Here is a 21,025-nt window from a genome sequence, read left to right on the forward strand (position 1 = left end):
GTCTTGCTGAAAAATTGTAGAAATACTATCATATGCTCACAAGATTGTAAAAACGGCAAGAACCAGAAATCACTAAGAACGATGGTGCTATTTGAGAGAACTCTTTAGGTATCTAATACATAAGCGGGTCTTGTGTAACTGGAAAGAAAGGCCCCGAGGGTTCCAGAAGTCGGAGTGCGGACAATCTTACATGACATAGCAAACACATCCACGTACTCGAAGTAGCCGTTCGGTTTACACGGGGACAGGGACCATCACTGCTTTAGACTGTACGTTTATAGCCAAACTGATGAATTCTTAAGAGAAAATACCAATCACTGTCTCAATTCAAAGAACTGATCCGCGACGGAAGGAGTGATGAGCTTGTCTAACATGTAGGTCATCGGCCCACGGGAGGAAAAATAACGTGTTCCTTCCCAACCCTGTTCTTCACAAGTATAACCAGTAACAATAAAATGCATGGCAATCTAAATTGTATATAGTAATCCACAACTGGTCGTGAGTCAGAGTTATTGTTCTTATCGTTACCTGGAAAATATCTTGACACTGAGCTACGTATTTGATTGAAGCCACTTGCAAATCTGATTTCTTTTATTCAAGTTTTCACTTAATTGTTATCGTTTCATACAAAGAGCCACCAACAACTCCGTGAAATACGTACGATTCACATGGTGGGATTACGAGCAAAACACTCAGTCACTACTGGCGTAGCAAGGATCGACCGATGGAGGGATTTTAATTATAAAATGATTATACAACATGGTGAAGGTGGTTGTGCGCCACTCATACAAGTGAGTTACGTTGATATTCAGACTGCGTAGGCCTACATTAAAATACAGAGCAACAACAATAACACTGCATCTCTAGTCTCAAGTCCATCTATATATATACATAAAATAAGAGTTTTGTCTGTACAATGCTCAGAATTTGAAAAGAATGGTATTTTTGTATTAGTCACATCCACAGTAACAAGGAAATACACTTTTTACTTTTCCGTAATTTCTGTCTTTCTGTATGTACGCATCACTAGAAAACGGCTAAAGAAAATTTAATGAAAATCGGTATGCAAAGTCGGGGAATAAGTCGCTACAATCTAGGCCATACATAATTTTATTTACGCTGATAGAAATGGTAGTTTAGGGGAAGGCCTAAAATTTAATTCTCGAATATTTAAATTATTAGTGGTCGTATCGACAAATGCTACATAACCAAAGTTATACAGAATCAAATTTCCGACCATTTATGTCTTATACACTTTTACCGTACCGACTGTGATAACACAGATATTCACGAAATTGTAATTTTGTTGCTAAGTCTATATCAACGCCGAGCCAAGACAAAATGGGTCAACAGAATTTAATGAAAATCGTTATATAGAGTCGGGGAATGAGAAATAACAGTCTAAGCTATAACCAAATTTATTCACCCTGGATGAAATTGTAGTTTAGGGGAAGGCGCCTAAAATGTAATTTTTAAATACCTGTGTTATTGGTGCTATCGAAAAGTATTACGTAACAAAAGTTATAGGGAATACAATTTCCGATCATTTATGTTTTAATCAGTTTTACCGTATCGACTATGGTAAGAGTGGTATTTCAGAGTCGGAAGAAAACTAAATGTGAATACCTACAATATCAAAAGCGCATAGCATTGATCAACAGTAACATTACATTGACCCAAGGAACTTAATACTCTACGACATTGACCATTGTTTGATGTGATGTTCTTTATGTCTTATGCTGCCTCGTAACTCCGATAGATGGGATTACTGCTGCGTACCGAGTATAACAGCCTGACAGAATATTGGCGGGAAATAGCTGGGGAGTTAGAAAACTTTCTTCTTTAGCAAGTCATTCCCCTGGTTCATACTTTTTCTGATACAGCTGGTACGTAACATACAGGTTCATCATAGTATTCCAGCTATGCGATCCCTACTCTGACGCGCTGCTTTGAATGAGCAGTGGGCATACTTAAAGGCGGAGGCTCACTTTATAGAATAACAATTTAGGCCTTTAAGGCCTATTCCAAATTATAGCACCACAATTCACTGAATAACTCAAAATTCGACCCTGAAAAGAGCCGTTTCTTAAGAAAAGCTTCTTCCTCTTTACTTTTATTAAATTCTACATTCATTTTGTTCCAAATTAGCAGTTAAGAGTGGGTTTCTCCTCTTGCTTGGAGGAAAAATTTGTCTCCAAGTCAGATAGATTTTTCCGCCACCAGCGTACTGAATTAAGATTTTCCGACTCATCGGGTACTCCTAGGAAACAGATTAGCAGAAGGGCATAGTTTACACCGTGGGAGTCTCCACTATTCGACCCCCTCACTGCCGAAAAAAGACGAAGGGTGTTCACGGATCATGGCTATCTGCGGCTTTGATCATTCCAGCTCTGGAACTTTGGACTGTTAGATCGGCAGCGTAGTCCTGTTCGTTAAAAGTGAGAAAATGTGTGGTTTTTCATTTGATCGAGTATTTTGACATCATTGCTTTTAATCGCTACTTTCCTACCGACGTTTTTGTAATGACCTATGTTGACTTCAGTTAGGAAAACCACAAGGTCAGTCTCTCTGAAAATCCAATCCCATAGTGAAGCACGGGTACATCAGCTAGTCATGTAATAAATATATAAAAGAAATTTAAAAAATCAAGCTAAATTTCTAACATATTGGTATTTCTGTATCTCAAAACTAGTGCAAAATGTGTGTCATATACTTAATAACAAATTGTGCTGTAGATACACTGACTGACAGAGCAAATGCAACACCAAGAAGGAGTGGTTCGAAAGGGATGAAAGTTGGGGAAAAAACAGAGTCGGCACGGACGAATAACTGATGTATATTTCAAACCGATATGCAGGTTACACAATGCGCACGGCATCGACTCAGTAGGATGTAGGACCACCGCGAGCGGCGATGCACGCAGAAACACGTCGAGGTACAGAGTCAATAAGAGTGCGGATGGTGTCCTGAGGGATGGTTCTCCATTCTCTGTCAACCATTTGCCACAGTTGGTCGTCCGTACGAGGCTGGGGCAGAGTTTGCAAACGGCGTCCAATGAGATCCCACACGTGTTCGATTGGTGAGAGATCCGGAGAGTACGCTGGCCACGGAAGCATCTGTACACCTCGTAGAGCCTGTTGGGAGATGCGAGCAGTGTGTGGGCGGGCATTATCCTGCTGAAACAGAGCATTGGGCAGCCCCTGAAGGTACGGGAGTGCCACCGGCCGCAGCACATGCTGCACGTAGCGGTGGGCATTTAACGTGCCTTGAATACGCACTAGAGGTGACGTGGAATCATACGCAATAGCGCCCCAAACCATGATGCCGCGTTGTCAAGCGGTAGGGCGCTCCACAGTTACTGCCGGATTTGACCTTTCTCCACGCCGACGCCACACTCGTCTGCGGTGACTAGCACTGACAGAAGAGAAGCGTGACTCATCGGAGAACACGACGTTCCACCATTCCCTCATCCAAGTCGCTCTAGCCCGGCACCATGCCAGGCGTGCACGTCTATGCTGTGGAGTCAATGGTAGTCTTCTGAGCGGACGCCGGGAGTGCAGGCCTCCTTCAACCAATCGACGGGAAATTGTTCTGGTCGATATTGGAACAGCCAGGGTGTCTTGCACATGCTGAAGAATGGCGGTTGACATGGCATGCGGGGCTGCCACCGCTTGGCGGCGGATGCGCCGATCCTCGCGTGCTGACGTCACTCTGGCTGCGCCCGGACACCTCGCACGTGCCACATGTCCCTGCGCCAACCATCTTCGCCACAGGCGCTGCACCGTGGACACATCCCTATGGGTATCGGCTGCGATTTGACGAAGCGACCAACCTGCCCTTCTCAGCCCGATCACCATACCCCTCGTAAAGTCGTCTGTCTGCTGGAAATGCCTCCGTTGACGGCGGCCTGGCATTCTTAGCTATACACGTGTCCTGTGGCACACGACAACACGTTCTACAATGACTGTCGGCTGAGAAATCACGGTACGAAGTGGGCCATTCGCCAACGCCGTGTCCCATTTATCGTTAGCTACGTGCGCAGCACAGCGGCGCATTTCACATCATGAGCATACCTCAGTGACGTCAGTCTACCCTGCAATTGGCATAAAGTTCTGACCACTCCTTCTTGGTGTTGCATTTGCTCTGTCAGTCAGTGTAAGTTACATACTAGGACATTACCGAGTGTAAAGTACACGCATGTTCATAAAAACCAGACCACCTTGAAAGACTAGAGATAGGAAGTTCATATTCACAGGTCATGTGCATTTGTATGTTCTGAAGAAATGACCAGCATTTGAACCATGTCGACCCTCCGGTTCAAGGTCCACATCGATATCTCGGCGCACCACCACCGACTGATAAAATGTGCCTGCGGCTCTCGTTGTCGCTATAAACTGAAGGTAATGAATCAGTGTGACCTGAGCAGACGTGCAGGATGCCTCGCAGACATATGCGAGAACCGTGCCGTCAAATGACTGAGTTTAAAAGAGGGCGCATTATTGACATGAGAGAACGTGATGCGTCCATCCTCATGTGGGACGAAGTGTGTCGGCAGTGCAATGGGTGTGTACAGATTGGTTCACACAGGGCCGTAGAACACGACGAGATCGGTCTGGTCGCGCACCGAGAAGATCGACACCTCGTCCGAATGGCATTGCAGGACCGATCTGCGTCCTCCTCGGCTCTAGCGCAACACCGTACACTATCAGGAGTGACAGGCCGCTTACCTCTGACATGCTAGTCTGCACTGGTGTCACTCGAGGCAAGAATGGCAGCAGGTTCAGTTTGTTTGAAAATGATAGCCGCAGCCAGGTGGAGAGGTGTCACACACGACATGCAGCACCAACTCACGGCCTTATCGTGTGGGGTGCTACTGGGTACAACCACAAATCACATTTGGTGCGTGTCCAGGGCACTGCGACCTGTTTGACCTACGTGAATGACATCCTGAGACCCGTAGCCATACCCTTTCTGCACGACACCCCAGATGCCATGCACAATGCGCGAACACGTGCCTTCCTGTCGCAGGATGTCAGACTGTTGCCCTGGTCCGCCCGATCACTGGACTTGTCGCCAATTGAAAATGTGTGGGATATGGTGAAACGACGGCTGTGGCGCTGTGACCCAATGCCAAGCACCAAACATGAACTGTGGAACCAGGTGAATGCAACACCCCAGGAGCTATTCGCTCCTTATACGCGTCGATGCCATCACGCATGTAACACGTTATCAGCGCCCATGGAGGATGCAGCGCCTACTAGGCAACAGGACACATGCTGAACCTAGGTGACTGAAGTGCTAATCGTTTCTGCAGAACATGCTAATGAACATGTATGGTGAATATGAACTTCCTCTCTCTTTCAAGGTGTTTTTATTTTATGAAGATGAGTGTACTTACATATAATTCTCAAAGGTAAAGCAGATAACCGAGAGTAACTCCACCAAATAAAGCTGTATGCATCGTTTGGAACTAACAGAAATAATTAAAATTTCTTTATTAAAAGGTCAAACTGAAATCAGGAAATGAATTCACCATTAAGCAGAATATGTCGTCAATTAAAAAATGCAAACGTGGACACGAGGAGAGTGTGTTGTTAAGCTCAGTCAGAGAGTACCATACTTGTGTACCAGGAATAGTTTTATTCATTAGATTAATTTGGATTAACCATGTATATTTGAGGAGAAATTAAAATATTAAGTTGAAACACATACTTAGCTCTATTCATAGTTCATAAGTATAGTATTAGGTTCCATATTTTAATTGTTATTGTAGTCTATATTATTTCTAACATTCGAATTGACGCAAGTGTAATAGACTGATATCACTTGAAAACAATATTCTTTAACCCATGGATAAATAATGCCAATATCGAGCTCGAATTATTATTATTATTGTTATTTTTATGATTATTATTATGACTTGTGAGGTATGGGTGGCTATGAAGTGTTTACATCCATTTATTAGTATTATTATTTATATACGTAGTTAGGTACGGAGGATCGTATTATCTGTGAGGTTATGTCAGGAAACAAGGTCTGTATATATATATATATTAATATGAGTTTCGTTAATGTAAGAACCCGTAATTAAAAGTATATAATGTATTATTAGCTGTATATATGATGTATAATCCACTACAATATTGTGCAAAACATTGTAATATCCAGCATGTCGTATCTTTGACACTAGATGGTTGTGGAAAGTTCTTTATATTATAACTAGGCTATTAGGCACTGTGGAATTTACGAGAAAATATGCTGTGACATATTCTTCTACAAGCCTCGCCGGGCAACATATATAAAGAGACAGGCTCGATAGTGGAGTGGAGTTATTGTATAACAGGAGTTGTTTTGATCAGACTTGTATAGAAGTCGTGCTAGCGATTGTTTGAAGTATGTGAATTGGTTTTGTACAGTTGGTGGTTGACATGCATTGGTTGCAGTCTTCTTATTTTTCGTGATAGACAGTTGTTCAAGATGGTGCTTTATTGATGTGTGTATGACAAATGTATCACAAAATTAGGTTATACAAGTGACAGCATTGATGTGCGTCTTTGTGGATACATCAGAATTTAAAAATGAAATGTTCTGTGGACACAAATGCCTGTTGAACATTAAATCAAAGAAATAAATATAAACAAGAGTTTTACAGCGAGTGGTATGTTGACATTACAATCTGAAATCTAACTTTCCACGCGTCAAGTGAGTTTCTCTTTATTTTGTAAAAATATCACGCAGGGAGGATTCTAACCCCCACCCCCGGCGGGATGAAGTTTCTAGGTACTCATTTCAGCACAAGGTGAGGGAACTCTCGAGGAGACTTCAACCCGCGTCATTCCGAGGGAACATAGCGATGGCAAAAGTGCAAAATAAAAGTAACGGAATTACAATTACCTGAGAAGTAATATACCCAATTACTTTGTCAACAAGAAATCTTGAAAAGCAATGTTGACTGGAGATTTTGAAGGTGATCGGCATCACATACCGAGAAAGAAGATCGTATCTACGATCTGTACCAAAAAAAAAAAAGTCTGCAGTCATATGACTCGAGGGCTTTGAAAAAGAAACAGGAAGGAGAGAGGCAAGGTTGCAGTTTGTCCCCCTCCTTTTCAATGTTTATACGGAACAGGCTGTAAAAAGTAAATCAACGAGGAATTTGTGAAGAGAATCAAAATCCGAGGAGAGGAAATCAAAACCCTGATGATATTCTTTCATCTGATACTGCACAAGATCTGGAGAAACTGCTGAATGGTACGGAGGAGTACAAGATGAAAATAAGTAAGTCCAAAACAAAAGTAATGGTGTGCAGTCGAACGAAGCCAGGATTGTTACTTGGGTAGTAACATAAATAACGAACTAAGGAGGACATAAGATACAGACTAGCACAAGCAAGGAAGGCCTTTCTTAAGAAAAGAAATTTGTTCAATCCCGACACTGATATAGGGTCGGGGTCCGTGGCCTTTGTTCCAGAGTGTCCCGGGTTCGAGATTTGAACCATAAATGGTTAAATCCCTTGGCTCGGGGACTGGGTGTTTGTGCTGTCCCCAACATCCCTGCTAGAAATCACACACCACACATAACACTATCCTCCACCACAATACAGATCCCGCCGTCCCTCATCGGAGGGTCTGCCTTACTAGAAACAGCCGCACGAAATTAGTATTATCGATATATCAACTAGAAAGATGTTTCGCATGGAAGTGAAATGATAAGTACCTCAGAAAGAAAGAGAATGGAAGGTTTTGAAATGTGGTGTTGAATGCTGAAGGTGATCGAAATCAACAAGATCAAATTGGTGAGAGAAGATCGATTCGGCTAAATTTGACGAGAAGAAGAGATAGGACACATCTTAAGACACCAAGGACTTGTGCAATTGGTTCTTTTTTTAATATATATTTGCTTACGTCGCACCGACACAGATAGGTCTTATGGCGACGATGGGACATGAAAGGCCTAGGAACGGGAAGGAAACGGCCGTGGCCTTAATTAAGGTAAAGCCCCAGCATTTGCCTGGTGTGGAAATGGGAAACCACGGAAAACTATCTTCAGGGCTGCGGACAGTGGGATAAAAACCCACCATCTCCCGGATGCGAGCTCACAGCTGTGCGCCCCTAACCCCACGACCAACTCGCCCGGTCAGTTGGTTCTTGAGGAAAGTGTAGATGGCAAGAACGGTACGGGTAGACCAGGGTATGATGGTTTTTTTTTTTTTTTGCTAGTTGCTTTACGTCGCACCGACACAGATAGGTCTTATGGCGACGATGGGACAGGAAAGGTCTAGGAGTGGGAAGGAAGCGGTCGTGGCCTTAAGTTAGGTACCATCCCGGCATTTGCCTGGAGGGGTGGAGGGAAACCACGGAAAATTACTTCCAGGATGCCTAAGATCGGAATCGAACCCGCCTCTACTCATTTGACATCCCGAGGCTGAGTGGACCCCATTCCATCCCTCGTGCCACTTTTCGAATTTCGTGGCAGAGCCGGGAATCGGACACGCGGGCGTCCGGGGGTGGCAGCTAATCATGGTACATCACAGACCTGGACTATAATTTTATTTCAAGAAGTAAAAATAACGTTTGGTGAATAACAACAATTATAAGTAACATTACCAAAAAGCGTTAAATCTGTACAAACATGAACAAAGTATAGAAATGGGAAGCGAGTATGTTGTATGGATTTGTTGAGAACAATGAAGGACTTTCCTCCAGTTCAAAGTCTTTGTTTTTAAGTAACCTTTTGTCACGTTCCACAGTATTTCAAGGATTAAAGATAATAATTCGTCTGTTTTAAGAATGTTTCAGGAGTACAAAGTGTAAATTTTGCTTGATGGAACTAGGCGTATATCACTTAGCAGACGGCACTCACCCACCTCGGAGAGTCTGCCAAAAAAGTGCTGCATCCAGGCTTCAAAGGCGACACGAAATTACGTGAACCACGGGACGTAAACTCAAATTTTAATAATACAACATCCATATCCGGGTTTCGAACAACAACTGACTGATGACATCTGCTCGAATTGTGCAACCATGAAGTGAACCCTGTTCCAATTACAACACGGCAATGGCCAGAACTGTCGCCCATATGTCACAACTTTTGATAAATTCTTCTTTATTGTGTTTTTCCCTATCACTTCAGATCAGAAGTCGATTTGGATTTAACACAGATTTACGGCAGGATGTCGTTCCTGGTGTAGCCTATTCACCACTCCGTATCTTTGTGATGGTTTGTAGTGAGGTATTAAGACGACAAAAGTGCCTAATCCCCGAGCTAAAGGAATTAGCCATATGCAATTAAAATCCCGGCCCGATCGAAAATTGAACTGAAAAATTCTTAGTAATTGTCGGTAATCCAATGTTTTGTCACTACAATTGGACTACGTCTCATTCATGAATACAGCTGAGTTTGGATCATCTTTTTCCGATGTACCAGCTGATGTACCCGTGCTTCGCTACGGTATTCCACACTGAATACACATTTCTACGTAAATGACTGTACATGCAGTGAGTATTGCATGTCTCTTAGCGTCATCCGAGAAACACCACGGGGACGACCCCGTACGCTCTTTCCGATGTAAAGTGCGCGTTGGGAAGTTTTGATCATAATGGCAGGCCACGTTTCCTACTGACAATCACAATCGAGTTTGGAAGTTTCTACTACAACTGGGCGCTCACTTGCCTACTGCCATTCACAATGGAGATGGAGAGATTTCATTATAAAGACATGCCCCTTTTCCTAATACCAGTTACAATCGAGAAATGCAGCTCTATGCAACGTATAAGGGACAGTGATCGACAAAAGTCCAAATTGAGTGGCAACTGTGCTATTTGTTTTGTCATACGACTTACCGTTTAGCCACCATTACCTCGTTCGGCTTGCTGTAAGGAACGGAGTCTCGCATTAGACTCTGGTCACACAGTATCTTTAACGACCTTGACTGTAACATGCTCCACCTGATCAATTACGATACACTATAGATCTAGAAGATTTTATTCAACATATTGCTACTCACGGATGTTTTTCCACAATTAACTCATCTTTCCACAGAGGAACTTGGCTTTAAACTAAAACCTTCATGGTCGCCATAAGACCTATCTGTGTCGGTGCGACGTAAAGCCTCTAGAAGAGAAGAAAAAAAAAAACCCTTCATGCAAAGGTAAATTTGACATCGTGACTAGTAACGTCGCAAGTTTTAAAACATGACAGAAACTTAATCAAAGATCAACATTTAAGTGTTTTCATTTTCATGGTCTTACATTTGACTATCAAGATTTCACCTTGTTTTAATTAGATGGCCTTTGCGTTCAAGCACAATCATTTCTTGTATTTTATCTAATTAGTGATTTTTTTAAGTGTAAAGGGTTATGTATTGCATATTCTAAGATGGGTTCATGATGACGTCGAAACCGGTACCAACTAACCGAATTAAAACGTTGTCATTCAAACTAAACAACATAATTATTTTGTCTTCAAAAGGCGGACATTTTGCAATTTATATTGCTTTTTGTTATTCTCAGTCCAATACGGACCCATGATGAAATTTTTAACTTTAAATAAAATCAAGAAATATACAAAAACTTTGGGAGTTATACATCAGGTTATGTAACCATCCTCGCTTCAAAGACATGGACAATACTAGCATTACCGCTAATGGGAAGAACAGTGGGATATACTGCAGGGGATCATAAAAAAAAAGGAAACGTTATTGAAGAACTCAGAATTGAATCAGCAGTATAATATATGCATGGATACCTACCAAGACAAATGGAAAAATAATGTTGGAAGAAGTGTTACAGGAAGATTTCCTGGAAAAATTATTCAGTACCGGTCCCACCCTAAAGGAACAAGATAGATCGGTTGACCCATCAAACATTGGCGAGAGAATGCTTTACAGGACTTGTTCTATTATGTGAATGATTATTATTATTATTAACCTAACCAAAAAGTACACTAACGTTACACGTTTTACTGTCAGCTGTCTGACTCGTTGGCTGAACGGTCAGCGTACTGGCCTTCGGTTCAGAGGGTCCCGGGTTCGATTCCCGGCCGAGTCGGGGATTTTAACCTTAATCGGTTATTTCCAGTGGCACGGGGGCTGGGTGCATGTGTTGTCTTCATCATCATTTCATCCTCATCACGACGGGCAGGTCGCCTAAGGGAGTCAAATAGAAAGACCTGCACCTGGCGAGCCGAACCCTTGCTGGGATATCCCGGCACTAAAAACAGCCATACGACATTTCATCTGCATCTCTTCTTATGGGACAGATGATGAGTACTTCACTGGATCCCAATGTCATTATCATTAATATAATTTTTTTAATGCTATTTGTTCGGGGCGTCGACCTATAGAGACCGTCTGCCCCTACTTGCACCGTGTGATATGAACCTGCGTGTAATTGGAATGTTGAATTTAAGAAAAGGAACGTTAGGGACGACACAAATACCCAGTCCCCCGGCCAGGCATATTAATCATTTACCAATAAAGAAACCCTGACCCAGCCGGGAATCGAACCCGAGGCCTCCGTTTACCCATCTACACCGCGGGACCGGACTATCAGTTTACTGGACTGATGCGACAAGTTTCAGACCAGACAGCTCTGGATCACACCTCACGAAGCTGAATCTATTCCAAGTAAAGCCCTCAAGACTCCTTAAATCTTGCCAAAATGTGTCACTAAAGAACGACAAATACCACACTACTACCAATCGCCTACAACTAACAAAGATTGCCGTAAGTAATCCGGCATTTTCTCAACCTAAAACTACAAGGAATGACAACGAAAGTGACTAGGAACAAGATGCCATTTAGTCAGTTCAGAAAATAGTGGCATTGGACTGGACCTTGGATGTGAGAATCTGGAGAAAAAGACGATGCTTCAACTTAGTCGCTCAAAACTGAAAGTACAATAACGATCCTCTATTAAAGAATTTGAGGAATGTGCAGAACGTCGATATTCACTTATATATCTGTACGTGGAAGCCAAACCCCATTTTATGAAACGGAGAACCTCAAGTTCACTGTCATTTTAATTTTATGACAATAAAATAATAATTAAACCATTTTAAGTGTGAATATTAATGAATGTGTTCAGTGATGAAAATTACACAAAATACATGAAGAACATTTTCCTTTGCTATTTGCTTTACGTCTTATGGCGACGATGGGACGGGAAAGGGCTACAAGTGGGAAGGAAGCGGCCGTGGCCTTAATAAAGGTACAGCCCCAGCATTTGCGTGGGATGCCGACAGTGGGGTTGGAACATAGAGTTAGTATATTATACACTAGAGGTAGCATTGGCGCTGCAGTCGCGTGCTAAGTTGAACGAGCGCGCTGTTTGGCAAAAAGCTGGATTGTTTGGCACTGTCACTACTGGAGCTTCCCGATAAATTGAAGTATATACTTCTCTGAAGGAAAATGCCAGTTACCTGTGCAGCTTATGGCTGCATAGATAGATTCATAAAGGGCAGTGGGCTATCATTTCACATGTATGTTTCCTTGAAATCCATTTCCGTGCGTATAAAATAGTACTTTGCGTGACACTTGTCACATGAATTGTCCTACTTGGGCTGACTTCGCGACTGATTCCCCTGTCGGCGTGAATAAGATTCTTTGGAACTTTCTTTGAAGACTGAAATTAAAGTTTTAGAAAATATAAGGGATGAAATTTTCCTTTCACTGAATGGCCATGCCTTTGAAAGCGAATATGCAGAAAAATCATGTGCATGATACCGAGCGAGTGGCTACGGGCTTTACGTCACGTAGCTGTCAACTTGAACCCCACTGTCGGCAGCCCTGAAGAAGGTTTCCAATTTTTACACCTTAATTAAGGCCACAGTCGTTTCCTTCCCCTTTCCTGTCCTATAGTCGCCGTAAGACCTGTGTGTGTCGGTGCGACGTAAAGCATATTGGTACCAAAACGAAAATAAGAAAAGTTGTGCATGATAGCCTGGAATTGTGCTCCGTTTTTCAGTTTCTGTGTGTATTTATAGTATTAAAAGCTAATGAATATATTTTCTGTATATAAGTACAGTTTGTTGCTTTCCCTTTGTACAATACGTGTATTTTTAGCAGTCCCCATTCTTACCTTATCAGACTTTAAAATTTAGAGCCTAAATATGCAACACCGTGTGAACATCTCAGTCCTTTACTTTCGTGGATATTATTCCCTTAAATGGTATATAGGACTATATACAACCATAATATGTAAATTATTGACCGAGCGAGTGGGCAATGCGGTTAGGGCCACGCAGCTGTAAGCTTGTTTTCGGGAAATAGTGGGTTAAAACTCCGCTGACGGCGGCACTGAAGACGGTTTTCCGTGGTTTCCCATTTTCACACCAGGCAAATGCTGCGGATGTACCTCATTTAAGCCCATGTGCGCTTCCTTCCCACTCCTAGTCCTTTCCTATCCCATCGTCGCCATAAGGCCCATCTGTGTCGGTGCGATGTAAAGCAAATTGTAAAAATTATTGTATTTTTTCAATTCTCTTCAATCATATAATTTACCACTTTCCCTTTCCATTAACAGAAATCATTTTACAAGTTAAAAATCTTAAAGCAAATCATACATTTCAGGAAAAGCTAAATAAAAACTCCACAATAGGCTGAAACCACAAGCGAGTGTCATATTTCCACTTGTAATCGCATTTAGAAAACATCGATAATAATAATAATAATAATAATAATAATAATAATAATAATAATAATAATAATTTTACGTCCCACTAACTACTTACGCGGTTATCAGAGACGCTGAGGTGTCGGAATTTTTGTCTACGGGAGTTTTTTCATGTGCCGGTAAATGTATCTACAAGAGGCTGACATATTTGAGCATCTTCAATTATAACCGTACTGAGTTAGGCTCGAACCTGCTAACTTGGGCTCAGAAAACCAGCGTCTAAACCGGCGATGACAATATTTTGTCTACTTTACCCCAAAATCTCGCCAACGCTTTTAGGCCTAAAAACTCTCTCATCCGCTTCGTACGAGAGAGGACGTTTTCGGTCATTGGGCAGAATTATAGCAAAGTCCTGGCCATTTACACAAAAGGGAGCGAAATATACGTACCCTCCTTCTAAACGTATGTTGTTAGAAGACTTGATATGAACAGCAAATTGATTTTGTAATACTTAACTACAACTGAACACCGTCCTCTTTATCACTCATTTCTCGTGTATTTTTGCTTTTAGGGCTCTCGTTTTTACTGGAGAGAAGCACGCAAGTATACTGTAGTATCTGAGAATGTTTACATGTAAGAAATTTAAACCGTATCTACATCCACATAGTTTTAAAAGGTCCCAATTTACATTGATGAGTACGGCGGAGTGAGCTTTTTGCCAAACAGCTGCTCCGCTCGCTACAATGATTCTCTCGTAGACGGTGGCGCCAATGCTACCTCTAGTGTATTATTTACTAACTCTATGGGTTGGAACCACCGCCGTCTCGATCCGATCGAGACGGCTGTGGTTGGAACCTACTATCTACTGGCCGCACTTAAGCGACTGCAGCCATCGAGAACATGAACATTTATTGCCTAAGACACAATGCTCTACAACTGATGTTTATCAGTGACTTACGTTCCCACTACACATCTCTACATGAATTTAGTTTATTCTTTAACATAAATATTTCCGAAAGGCTGAAAAATACGGCAATACAAGTAAATCTCTTGGAAGAAATAGCCAACAGAACAAGTTTAACTATTTCCGTACAAAAAACAGATTTATGACAAATATAAAAAAATGCCTCAGAATTTCTAATACCGGTACCGTAACAGAAATTGGTCGAATAAGGAAGCTAAAAAAAATAGTTTAAATATTTGGAAGAAACTATTAAAGAAAATGGTTTCGAAAACTCCGCTGCTGAAGAAAGATGTAACTAGGAATATTTACTGCAAGAAGGTGTTTATCTAAAAACCTCAAAATACAACACAGTAATCAAACGGGAATGCCTATACGCGAGTGAATGTCTAGTACTGAATTACAAGATTAATAAATTAGAAGTACTGGAAAGAAAAATTATATGGAAAATACTCGGTCCGCTAAGAACTACAGAACTCTGGAAATCGACAACATAAAAAAACATGAGATGCAATGCAGAACAGGTGATTGACGTTTTTGGACATTTATAACGAACAAGAAATCAGCAACAACCTGGATTCATGAAGTCAACAGAAGTTTGGAAAGGAACAACATAAGGGAAGAAGAAGCAACAGAGAGAGATTTTTAGAAAAAAGATGTTAAATGGCCGGGAGGGAAAGAAAGGCTCAAAATGGTCCGAGGCAAGGAAAAGGAGGCATAGGGAGGAGATGAAGGAATAACAGAGGATGAAGCACTGTGGTCCCTACAAGACCCTAACGGAGCACCACGTGATACAGACCACTATCTGATCTGTAGTGAACTAAGTATCTCTAGGCCTAGGGTAGAGAAAGTGAAATTGTCTGCAAACGAATAAGGGTAGACGAGGAAATTAGACGGAAGTACATGGATATGATTAGTGAGAAGTTTCGAACAGTAGACAGTGAGCAGGTTCAGGATATAGAAAGTGAATGGGTGGCATACAGGGATGCTGTAGTAGAAACAGGAAGGGAATGCCCAGGAACAACTGTATGTAAAGATGAGAAAAGGCGAACATCTTGGTGGAATGATGAAGTGAGAGCAGCCTGTAAACGTAAAAAGAAGGCTTATCAGAAATGGCTCCAAACAAGGGCCGAGGCAGACAGGGATTTGTACGTAGATGAAAGAAACAAAGCGAAACAAATAGTTGTTGAATCCAAAAAGAAGTCATGGGAAGATTTTGGTAACAACCTGGAAAGGCTAGGTCAAGCAGCAGGGAAACCTTTCTGGACAGTAATAAAGAATCTTAGGAAGGGAGGGAAAAAGGAAATGAACAGTGTTTTGAGTAATTCAGGTGAACTCATAATAGATCCGAGGGAATCATTGGAGAGGTGGAGGGAATATTTTGAACATCTTCTCAATGTAAAAGGTGGTGTTGCAAACAGCCAAGCTCATGGGGAGGAAGAAAATGATGTTGGTGAAATTATGCTTGAGGAAGTGGAAAGGATGGTAAATAAACTCCATTGTCATAAGGCAGCAGGAATAGATGAAATTAGACCCGAAATGGTGAAGTATAGTGGGAAGGCAGGGATGATGAGAAATGTCGTATGGCTTTTAGTGCCGGGATATCCCAGGACGGGTTCGGCTCGCCAGATGCAGGTCTTTCTATTTGACACCCTTAGGTGACCTGCGCGTCGTGATGAGGATGAAATGATGATGAAGACAACACATACACCCAGCCCCCGTGCAGTAGGAATTAACCAATTAAGGTTAAAATCCCCGACCCGGCCGGTAATCGAACCCAGGACCCTCTGAACCGAAGGCCAGTACGTTGACCGTTCAACCAACGAGTCGGACAAGGCAGGGATGAAATGGCTTCATAGAGTAATAAAATTAGCATGGAGTGTTGGTAAGGTACCTTCAGATTGGACAAAAGCAGTAATTGCACCTATCTATAAGCAAGGGAACAGGAAGGATTGCAACAACTATCGAGGTATCTCATTGATTAGTATACCAGGCAAAGTATTCACTGGCATCTCGGAAGGGAGGGTGCGATCAGTCGTTGAGAGGAAGTTGGATGAAAACCAGTGTGGTTTCAGACCACAGAGAGGCTGTCAGGATCAGATTTTCAGTATGCGCCAGGTAATTGAAGAATGCTACGAGAGGAATAGGCAGTTGTGTTTATGTTTCGTAGATCTAGAGAAAGCATACGACAGGGTACCGAGGGAAAAGATGTTCGCCATACTGGGGGACTATGGAATTAAAGGTAGATTATTAAAATCAATCAAAGGCATTATGTTGACAATTGGGCTTCAGTGAGTATTGATGGTAGAATGAGTTCTTGGTTCAGGGTACTTACAGGGGTTAGACAAGGCTGTAATCTTTCAACTTTGCTGTTCGTAGTTTACATGGATCATCTGCTGAAAGGTATAAAATGGCAGGGACGGATTCAGTTAGGTGGAAATGTAATAAGCAGTTTGGCCTATGCTGACGACTTGGTCTTAATGGCAGACTGTACCGAAAGCCTGCAGTCTAATATCTTGGAACTTGAAAATAGGTGCAATGAATATGGTATGAAAATTAGCCTCTCGAAGACTAAATTGATGTCAGTAGGTAAGAAATTCAACAGAATTGAATGTCAGATTGGTGATACAAAGCTGGAACAGGTCGATAATTTCAAGTATTTAGGTTGTGTGTTCTCCCAGGATGGTAATATAGTAAATGAGATTGAATCAAGGTGTCGTAAAGCTAATGCAGTGAGCTCGCACTTGCGATCAGCAGTATTCTGTAAGAAGGAAGTCAGTTCCCGGACGAAACTATCTTTACATCGGTCTGTTTTCAGACCAACTTTGCTTTACGGGAGCGAAAGCTGGGTGGACTCAGGATATCTTATTCATAAGTTAGAAGTAAGAGACATGAAAGTAGCAAGAATGATTGCTGGTACAAACAGGTGGGAACAATGGCAGGAGGGTACTTGGAATGATAAGTTAAGGCTCATTTAGGAATTAACTCTATGGATGAAGCTGTACGCATAAACCAGCTTCGGTGGTGGGGTCATGTGAGGCGAATGGAGGAGGATAGGTTATTTAGGAGAATAATGGACTCTGTTATGGAGGGTAAGAGAAGTAGAGGTAGACCAAGACGACGATGGTTAGACTCGGTTTCTAACGATTTAAAGATAAGAGGTATAGAACTAAATGAGGCCACAGCACTAGTTGCAAATAGAGGGTTGTGGCGACATTTAATAAATTCACAGAGGCTTGCAGACTGAACATTGAAAGGCATAATGGTCCACAATGATAATGTACGCATAATAATAATAATAATAATAATAATAATAATATCAATAGTAATGTTTGGGTCACGCAATTGTCAGCTTGCATTCGGGACATAGTGGGTTCGAACCCCACTGTCGGCAGATCTGTACTGGGAGCTAAACCAACGTAAGTCACATTTTAGTTATTTTGCAGGAGAAGAAAGACGTCCGTTGAAGAGCATTTTTACTGCAGTGTGACTGAGGCAATAAATGTTTATCATTGTTCTCGATATAGTTTGTGTAATTTTGATCACGGAACACATTCACAATTAAAATGGTTCAGTTATTATTTCACCGCCACAAAAATAAAATGACAGTGGACTTACGTTTATATGCCATGTGGCCTCCGAGCGGCCTAGTACAGGTCTTGAGTTGGCCGTGCGGTTAGGCCCGCGCAGCTCTGAGTTTACATCCGGGAGATAGTGGGTTCGAACCGCACTGTCGGCAGCCCTGAAGAAGGTTTTCCGTGCTCACATCAGTCAAATGCTGGGGCTGTACCTTAATTAAGGCCACGGTCGCTTCCTTCACACTCATCCCCGCCTTCAAACCTATATGTGTCGGTGTGACGTAAAAAAAGAAAGAAAGAAGTACAGTACCTGTGCGTATTGGGCGCTAAGACAAGCACCGAGCCGATGAAGTTAACAATCGCCGACCCCGGACGGGAATCAAACTCTGGACCCGTAGAACCAACAGCCAGCATGCTAACCATGGAGCCGGATAATGGATTACTTAAATTAATAACGTCAGAAAATTGTGGGAAAGGGATGCTACCCCCTACCAACTCTGATTTCGACAGCTACGGAGCCCTATGTTCATGTAACTTTCGTATGATGACTCCATCATTTTTTAAATAAGAACAACCGGGCGAGTTGGCCGTGCGGTTAGGCCCGCGCAACTGTGAGCTTGCATCCGGGAGAGTGTGTTCGAACCCCACTGTCGGCAGTCCTCAAGATGGCTTCCCATTTCACACCAGGCAAATGCTGGGGCTGTACGTTAATTAAGGCCACGGCCACTTCCTTCCCACTCCTACACCTTTCCTATCCCGTTGTCGCCATAAGACCTGTCTGTATCGGTGCAACATAAAGGCAATTTAATATTAAAAAATTGGTATAACAAATTCCTTGGAGAGTTGTATGTCACAACTAAGGATTAATTTCTTCTGAAAATATAGTCATCTTCAGAAATCACGTCACTTGGTACAGGACCAACGCAAGGAAGAGAGCATTTCCTTCACTGTGTGCATGTTTGGAGAGCGTGAGAAGGCTGGTTTCTAAAACGAGGCGCCATTCCCAATCGCATGCGTTCGCCACGGCTATCTTGTTTACGTTGTGAACATTGCGTCATGTGGTTGTTACTTTTGTTTGATAGCTCCCACACTCCATGGTAATGAACTATATTGAGGTCGCAGTATTGGAGAACTTTCTTTCATGAACGCCGTTCAGTATAGTTGAACTAAGTTATTGCAACATGGTATAAATTATACAAAGAATAACATTTTACACCTGACAGTACCTGCATTCTGCATGAATAAGCAATAACAGAAGAGTGTTTGCTCCAATGAAAAGAATTTCTGACGAGGAGCGAAAGGTAACGCAAATTAATGTAGCTATTCTGGAAATGAATAGTTTCACTTGTACTGTATTGCTGATTCCATAGGATATAATGCATTTATAAACAATGATATGACGCAACAGAAGGAATAGTTTCTACATAGGACATTAAATAACATACCTTGTATTTATGTTGTTGACATTCAGAGGAGCATTTACGATAACGGCAGCAGATAAGGAGAAATATTCACAAATTTCTACCGGATCACGAAATGTAAACAGGTCGCCAGACTCTGAGGGCAATCAACTCTCCAAACCACACGTCACCTTTTTGTGTCTTATCACGCAATAACTAATACTTGTTTGGACACAATGTTCCACAACACGATAGGAAGATAAATCACAGTCATAATCTGGGCGCGCTAATACAACACACACACACACGATACCACGATCACTGCTCTACTGACTAAAAGCGTGCTCGGAGTAGCGGCCGCGTGGAGCGCTGCCAACCTCACGGCCAGGATGCACCCTGCAAGCGACGTAAACAAATTTAACCTTGCCACCTAAGACCTTCCCGTCACCTGGAACACGTGCCACACGTTCTCTAGCTATCGGTTCTTGTAGCGTCGAAAGAGAACTGCTTTATTTATTCTAGTAAAAAGTTGCGCCAAATACGTCGCAACTGGGAAATATCCCAGTGGCAATCATCACTTAGAGTAGTGTGATAAAAAAGTAAAGTTAAAGATAATTACCCAACAAGAAATACTGCTAGTTTAACATTCTAAATCCAACATCTTCATATATAAATCGCCAAATAATTCAGATGCCTTAATATAACAATTTACAGAATGCTGGACTCTATTCTTGAAGCACCTTACGTTTCGGGGAAAAGTCGACTAAAGGAATTCATATAGACAATTAAATGTCCATATGGTTACTGCATCGACGTAGATATGCATTCTTCTTCCCACAGCACGGGTGCGAACTGTGTATTTGGCTGTGTTTTACGGCCGGATGTCCTTCATGATGCCAACCGTGCGTGGTTGGTAGTGCAGTGTGTTGTCTGAATATGAAGAGGAGAATGTTGGTACATACACAAACAGGTAATACCCGAGCCAGAAGAATGAATCAGACACGATTGAAATCTCCAACGCGGCCGGGGATCGAACCCGGAACCCTCTGAACGGAAGGCCTCAACGCTGACCATTCAGACAAGGAGTCCGACCTAAAATGTGAAATATTATTATTTCCTTAGTAAATGTCTGCAGTACACTACATCTGTGACAATCGGCGTCAAGCCATGTTACAGCCACGTGTTCTTTCTTCAATCACGTCTCCTCTTCCTACCTTTTTAACATAAATTTTGGGGTCAACACTTTGTGGTGATTAGACCTAGAATTACTGCCGGATGCCCTTTTTCTTCTTCTTCTTCTTCTTCTTCTTCTTCTTCTTTTGCTAGTGGCTTTACGTCACGCCGACACAGATAGGTCTTATGGCGCGATGGGATATGAAAGTCCTAGAAGTTGGAAGGTATTATTTCTTTCTTTCTTAATCCATTTACTCTCCAGGGTTGTTTTTTCCTCGGACTCAGCGACGGATCCCACCT

General features: G+C 42.2%; 1 protein-coding gene across 1 annotated transcript in view; it reads right to left on the reverse strand.

Moving 5' to 3' along the window:
* LOC136877165 (uncharacterized) overlaps positions 1–19,860 on the reverse strand; it is a 753,414-nt gene extending 733,554 nt beyond the window's left edge. The window contains exon 1 of the mRNA XM_067150977.2: positions 19,598–19,860. The gene's annotated coding sequence lies outside the window, so the exon portion shown is untranslated. The remainder of the gene's footprint in view (positions 1–19,597) is intronic.
* Between the last annotated feature and the right edge of the window lie 1,165 nt (positions 19,861–21,025).

This window comes from Anabrus simplex, chromosome 7 (genome assembly GCF_040414725.1).
Source record: "Anabrus simplex isolate iqAnaSimp1 chromosome 7, ASM4041472v1, whole genome shotgun sequence".
NCBI lineage: Eukaryota > Metazoa > Arthropoda > Insecta > Orthoptera > Tettigoniidae > Anabrus > Anabrus simplex.